Genomic DNA, 7,718 nt, shown 5'->3' on the forward strand with positions numbered 1-7,718 from the left:
TTATGAAGCAAATGTTCTGCTCTGCCCTCAGGGGTGTGTCTTACAATTGTCCCACAACTCTTCTCCCCTTTCTGTGACTTGCTACCTTTGGTCTTGATCCAAAATACTTGGGATTTTAAGGGCTCCCTACCCAACCACCATACATCCCTGCTCCACATCAGAGCTGTAAAACAACTAAAAATATGAAAAAATAATGAGAACAATATATCAACTTTATTATAAAATGTGTATTAAAGAAAGGGCTTAGGATCTGCAGGCAAGGCCAATACTATTAATAAACCCCAGAGTTGGACAGAGTTATCTACCCAGCAGTGCTGCACTGACACAGTCACAAAAGCCAAGGGCTGTAATGCCTATCTATTTTGCTCTCTGGTCAAAGAGCCCTGTCCATGTGTATCCAAGAAAACAAATCCCCTTGCAATGCCGTCCCTGTAGCCAGAGAAAGTGTTTCAGGAAAACTTCTTTGAGGAATACTTGCCAAAGTGTATAAATATTCCTTGTTCTGTTTTATTTATTTTTTATTTTTTTAATGTTTATTTATTTTTGAGATAGACAGAGCATGAGCTGGGGAGGGGCAGAGAGAGAGACACAGACATAGAGGAGGGTCAGAGAGAGAGGGAGACACAGAATCTGAAGCAGGCTCCAGGCTCTGAGCTGTCAGCACAGAACCCGATGTGGGGCTGGAACTCACTAACTGTGAGAACATGACCTGAGCCGAAGTTGGATGCCCAACTGACTGAGCCACCCAGGCACCCCTTCCTTGTTCTGTTTTAATACTCAACAACCAACCTTCTAAGGATATGTCTTTCCATGTTCCTCACTGAAGTTTTTAACAACAGCATCTTAGTCACTTACCAGGCATGATTGACAAGGAAGCTCATCTTATAGAGAAGGATTGGAAGTATTTTCTAAATTCCAAGAGTAGGGTGAAAATTATGTATCGTGAAAATTTCTTTTGGGGTTTTCTTCAACAAGGAATTGAGGAAATGCTCCAACATCTGTATCTATACAGCAAACTACATACAGACAACAGCTACAACTTTAACAAAGTCCTACTGAGCCTTCAAGAGTAAGAAAATCTTTATCTTATCCAAGGATAACAGACCACAGAAAAAGAGGGATGGCTCAACAAAACCACATTTTTTGTCTAACAGTTTTTTGTCTAACAGATCATCTCCAAAACAATAGCCATTTTTATATCTCAGGATTTTGTGGGTTGACTAGGCTCCACTGGGTATCTTTCTGCTCTATTTGGTGTCTGACACCTGGGGCTGCAGTCATCTGGAAGCTCCACTTAGCTGGGGCATACAAGAGAGCTCACTCAACATGGATAATGATCCATGTTGCATCTGCTGGGGGCGTGGCTGAGGCTATTGACTGGAGCATCTTGGTTCTACCCCACAGAGACCCCCATATGTGACATTACCAAATTAAATTTAACTCAGATAAATTTGAATTTCAGATAAACAATAAAAACTTTCTACCATAAATATGTCTTATGCAATATTATTTTGTTTGTCTGAAATTCAAATTCACCTGGGCGTCCTGTATATTTATTTATTAAATCTGACAACTCTAGGGGACAAGGCTGTGCATCTGTAAGTTTCACAACCATCTGAGAAGACTCTTCCAATGAGGAAAGTCTGGGGAACACAAATAGATTGAAAATAGAGATAAGATGGTAATACCTGGTGTTGGTGAAATGAAAGGACAATAGACACTCCCATATACCGTTGGTGCTAAATGGGTGTATCTGTTTTCTGAGACCTGTATTACTAGAACTTAATCATTTGAATGGCCTTTGATAGAAGCCCTATTTTCACCAACAAGGAAGTTTCAGATGAGGTTTTAGGAGAGGATCCCAAAGTTGATTCTGACCTGCATTCAGGTTAACAAGCCCCAGCTAAGGGAGCAATTCAAGGAGCCGCATGAGTTTCCTGCTCTGGGGAGGAAAGACAGCTATAATTTATGGACCAGATGGTTGAGCTAAGGCCAAGTCCATGTTCTTCACTTAGTGGCTGGATTTAATCCTTATGACAACCCTGGTAGTAAGGTATCACTATCCTCTCTTCATGGATGTTGTTAGTACAAAGTATATGCTCCTGAACACAAACACAGACAGCAAAGAGGTTGCTCCCCACACCCACTGAGAGAGCCAGGGATGGAACCTTCAGTTGCCGGTGGCAGAGCTTTAGCAAAGGAATCAAGACACATACTGCTGAGGCGATTAATCACTGTTCTTTTTTACCTTCCCTGCTGCAGGGAGCCAGGCGTGGTGGCTCTTCCTCTTACCTCAGGAGAGGTTTGTGCCAGGGTGGGAAGTAAAAGGTGTCTGAAGCCTGTATTTCTTCCATGCTTTGTGAAAAGTTAAACTTGTGGAAAGGATTGGGCTTATTATACCTGATAGGAGAGGAGGGCATCTGAGGACCCAAGAATGAGAGGATGGAAGATTTTACTTAGACAGGGGTTTGAGCAGAGATCAATACATCCTTCCAAAAGGAACTGGAGTACTGTTCCATATCAATGCTTGAGATAGCCCCATGGATGGTCCATCAAGGCTGCATCCAGCTATAAGACAGATTGTCCTGTTTCAATTGAGGGATGGATGGCACAGGGTCTGGAGGATTGAGCTAGGGCAATGTTCAGCTCAGCCCTGAGCAGTGTGGACAGATGAGTAATGATGTAGGGGCCTCCCCAATTGCATAAGTGAGACTCCTTTGTCAAAGAGCATGAACATTTAATATTTTTAATACATACTATCTGGTTGAAATGTGAAATCTTATTACTAATGTGTATTCCAACCCACTACAAGATGAGAACACCTGTCTTTCCAGATCTGTGCAAACAATGAGTTTCATGGCATTTTTAATAATTGCTAATTGGATATCTCATTAGAATGTCAGATGACATTTTTTTCTCTATTTCTCTATAAATGGTACTTTTCACATGTCCATTTCTAAATGTTCAGCTTTATGTTTATGCTTCAGAATAGATATTGAAATCATTTTTGCGTTTCAAAAGAAAACTTGATAATTGGCTTTGTATTTACGCTGCACCCTGTTTACACTGAAATTGTAGAGCCATGGGAAATCCATACATTTGTGGGGGAGGACACATTGGTACAACCTCTTTACAAAGACTTTTAGCAACATCTATGACAAAAGGAGATGAGGTGGGACACCTGGGTGGCTCAGTCAATTAAGTGTCTGACTCATGATTTCACCTCAGGTCATGATCTCATGGTTCATGAGATAGAGCCCTATGTTCAGCTCTGTCGCAGTGCAGAGTTTGCTTGGGATTCTCTCTCTCCTTCTCTTTGTGACCCTCCCCCACTTGTGTGCACACTCTCTCTCAAAATAAATAAATAAACTTTTTTTTTTTTTTTAAAGAAAAGGTCATGAGGTCCTGTGAGTTGCTATACTCTTAAGCCTGTACTGCAGAGTACTGGGCACATGTGCAAGTATGCTCATGGTAGCATGCCTAAAAATATGACCAGTCCCAAGGTCACTTTGTTAGAGAAATTTTAGAAAAACTATTTTCAGAGAGAAAATTTTCAATAAGCAATACATAAATATGTTACTTACATAAATATAACTAAAAGTATATAAAGCAGCCATGTGTTTTGTTTAGGGATGTATTCACATCCCTAGATAGTGGGTCTCTCTAGGGGTGAGGCATTCAGAGTTACACAAAGGCATCTACTTTCTGTAATGATTTACTTCATAACTTTGGTTATATGCATGTTTGCCTATTGTACTATTTACTATACCTTTTTAAAAGTCTGAAATATAACATATTTGACATGAATAAAGCTCTAACGGGCTTTATTTCTAATTAGCAAGTAACCTACCATCAATTTAGAAATGTGGAAAGTACATCCAAATGCCAGTGTGAATATATTCAAAATCTTCAACCCCACCATGCACTATAAAAACTGTTACCATGACAATGTATTTTCTCTAGTTACCATCTACACCCAAAATTCATGGCTGAAAGCTATACCTATGTATTAGCTCACAAACCTGTAGGTCAGAAGTCTAGCACAGCATGATTGTGTTCTCTTCTTAGGAGTTCACAAGGCTGGAATCAAGGTGTCCATGTAGGTTGGATTGAGGTCTTTAGAGATTCTGGGGCAAATCTGCTTCCAAGATTATTCTTGTTTCTCATGAGTGTCGGACTACAGTCCCAATTTCCTTGATGGCTGTCAGCTAGGGGTGCTCTCAGATCCTAGAGGCTACTCTAATCTCTTGCCACGTGAGCTCCTCCATCTTTGACCCAGCAACAGTGAAGTTAATTTTTCTTGTGCTTTGAGTCTCTCCCTTCCTCTTTTGTAAACAGCCAAGGAAAATTTCCTGCTTTTAAATGACTTCTTTGATTAGGTGGGGCCCACCTAGATACTATCCATTTTGTCATGTAATGTAATTACAGAAGTGATATCTCTTCATATTCATTGATTCCACCTACACTCAAAGGGGGAGAGGATTATCCAAGGATGAAGATCATTGGAGATTGTCTTAGAATTCTGCCTACCACATGTAGTTTCAGACCAAAAACAAAACAAAACAAAACAAAACAAATCTCTCAACCTTCAACTAATGATGTCCACGTTTAAACTGAATTTTCTGACCCAAATCTAGAGCATTACTGTGTTATGGCTGAGGTCAGCACAGAGGGAATGATTTATCCAAGGTTTTATATATGGTGATGTATCTTTTTCTTGACTCGTCTTCCATCTAGTATCCATGTTATTTTGTTCTGTACTGTCTCTTCTGCCTGAGGATCAAAGAGAACTTCCTCCAGTATCAAACTAGGTGACAAACTAAAGGGACAGGAAAGCATATGATTTAACAGGAAATGGTGTAATGATGTTTTTATCTTTCCCCAACTTCCACAGGTAACTCATTCCATAAACTCAGAACTGACATCAAAGCAAATACATTATGGGGATATATTTTAGGTCTTGCTACTACCTTTCCATATGTTCTCTATGCCAATAATGTTCTTTGGTTAGGCCGATATCATCTCCTCTCTAGGAGGGAGGAGGAAGGTGGGCCAAGACTAATACGTGTTGAAGTTCTACTACAGCTCATATGTTTTCTTATCACCAGCTTCACAAGTTTTCTCATTTGTTCCTCAGGACAGCATTGTGAGAAAGATATCATGGGTTACACATCACAGATAACCAATTTCAGGCTCATAGAGTCTAAGTCACCTCTCCAGATAAGTAACGGGATTCAATGAGGTTCTATCCCTTACCCTCCCCACAATATAACCAGCAGCTTCCCATTTGGAAGATAATAGATTTACACTTCCCCACTGTTGTGCCCTCATGAGTATGTACTCAACAACCTCTCTTGTTGAGGAACATGATGGTGATTAAATTCTGCCCCTTAGTGTAAGAAGTCTGGCTAAGGGGTAACAAGGATTAGCTGGTCCCTGATGTCCCTCCCAGGCCCACTGATCCCACTCCATTGACATCAGGCTTGGCCATGTGACTAGTTGTGGCCATTGAAATATAAGGGGGAAACTGAATATGCCCCTTCCAAGCAGAAGTGTTAAGAACCACTGAAGTGCTCCACCCCTATTTTTTTCCCCTCTGCCTTAGAAATGCCTAGATTATTTACAAGGGAGTTTGAGTCACCTAATTTTCCAGTAATACTAGAATGTGAGAATTCAAGTAACAGGAATGCTTGGAAATGGAAGTTAAATAGTTTATACACAAATCTGGCCTTCTGGATGACCAATTCAAATCTCATGCTCTAAAACTGAGTCAGTAGCCAAGAGAAGGTACACATCTTACCCAACATCATGCAGAAAATAGTCAGTCAGGGACAAACGGTTCCTTCTTTTTGCTCTGTTGCATTCTCCAGAAGACCCATCATCATTCTTTGTGCTTCTCTGGGAATTTGTCTTTACTGGGTGACAAGATGAATGCAGATACCCAGTTAGTGGGCACTTCTGATGCTATCTTTCCAAGAGGACCCCAAAGGGGTCAATAAAGATACACTGATTTTATTAAAATGAGAAAACAAATTTTCCACTATCCCACCTCCACCAACCAACTCTACAACACAGAAGTGGATTGACTATTACACATCATGTGGGTCTGTGTGAATTTATTTTCCTTCCTGTCATCACATTTTCAGAAGCACTTTAGGACAAATTTATGCTGCTTAGGACTATGTAGTTTAAGTTAAAGTAATGTCAAAAGCAGAAGGTAAGAAGTGGAGTTGGAAAGGTAACTAACATTTCAAGAACCTGTTACTTGTTGGATATTGTGTTAGAAACCCTACATGCTGTTTCTCTAACTCTTTACAGCTGTTCTGTAAGTTAGACGTCAGTATTCCCTGTTATAGCTCATTCCTCCTCTAAGACATGCTCTACTAAGGATCATAGGGGTTCAATACATTTTCCAAGGTCATATGCCTGGTAAGAGGCAGCATGGTTATTCTAATCCAGGGTTGTTGTACTCCAAAGTTGGGTCCTACCTTGAATCTATTCATATAGGATGGGTAGTAACATTTTACTTTACTCTAGAACAGGTTTTCTCAAACTCAGCACTATCGACATTGTGGGTCAGAGAGCTCTTTGTTATGAGAGCTATTCTAGACATTGCGGGGTGTTTAGTCACTACCCACAATATTTTAGTAGCACTCCCAGGTGTGACTACCAAAAATGTCTCCTGATGTGGGAAGCAAAATCACCACAATTTGAAAACCACTGCTCTAGATACACATTTCTAACAGGTAGTTGAATACATGGGTCTGGAGTCTAGGAGAAGGTTCTCAGATAAAGACATGTTTTGTGGGCTTCTGGCACCTGGCATGTAATATATGTCTCATAAATATTTGTTAAATAAATGCAAATGCTTATAGAATTTAGAGCCATCAAGTCTTTTTCCATCTTTAAATCAGTTCTACAAACTGAAGTAGAATCATTCTTATAAACTTTATCAAAATCTGCATTTTCAACCCAACTTTTAATCCTTAGGTTTTGCTTCCCTTCATAAAAGGAATGCATTTGAAATGGCAGAACATGTAAACACTGATTACACTACCACCAGGTATAGCCAGAGCCAGAGTAACAGAATTTTTTAACGTTTATTTATTATTTACAGAGACAGAACATGAATATGGGAGGGGCAGAGAGAGGGAGGCACAGGATCTGAAGCAGGCTCCAGGCTCTCAGCTGTCAGCACAGAGCCTGACATGGGGCTTGAACTCACAAACCACAGGATCATGACCTGAGCAAAAGTCAGTCGCTTAACTGACTGAGCCACCCAGGTGCCCCTAGCCAGAGCCAGAGTAGTTTCAACATCAAGCTGGCTGAATAAAAAGAGTGAAGGTCCAGTGTAGCCTACATTCTATGCCAGATACCATGCTAAGTACTTCAACGATATTGGTATATTTGATCTTCACAACAGCGCTTTAAGGTTTTTATCATAATTAATGGATCAGAAATTCAAGGTACAGAGAGGTTAAGAAACTTACAAGTATTACAAGGCTAGTAGGTAGCAGAGGCAGAACCCTACTCAAGACTGTGTGGTATCAAAGTCCACTGGTACTAACCATGAAGGTATCCTACCATATAACAACAAATATCTATAGAGCCCACACAGGGCCTGAAACTCAATGAATTTTTGTTTACTGAATTGAACTTAATATAGTTATTGAATAAAGAATTCTAGTGAGCCTGAAGCACACGACTCTTAAAATAAT

The 7,718-nt window shown here is 40.2% G+C and overlaps 1 long non-coding RNA gene across 1 annotated transcript in view; it reads right to left on the bottom strand.

The window, feature by feature from the left end:
* LOC144216560 (uncharacterized) overlaps positions 1-5,913 on the bottom strand; it is a 23,107-nt gene extending 17,194 nt beyond the window's left edge. Inside the window, exon 1 of the long non-coding RNA XR_013330682.1 lies at positions 5,801-5,913. This is a non-coding gene — a long non-coding RNA (uncharacterized LOC144216560). The remainder of the gene's footprint in view (positions 1-5,800) is intronic.
* Between the last annotated feature and the right edge of the window lie 1,805 nt (positions 5,914-7,718).

This window comes from Crocuta crocuta, unplaced genomic scaffold, assembly GCF_008692635.1.
Source record: "Crocuta crocuta isolate KB4526 unplaced genomic scaffold, BGI_CrCroc_1.0 scaffold2175, whole genome shotgun sequence".
Classification (NCBI taxonomy): domain Eukaryota; kingdom Metazoa; phylum Chordata; class Mammalia; order Carnivora; family Hyaenidae; genus Crocuta; species Crocuta crocuta.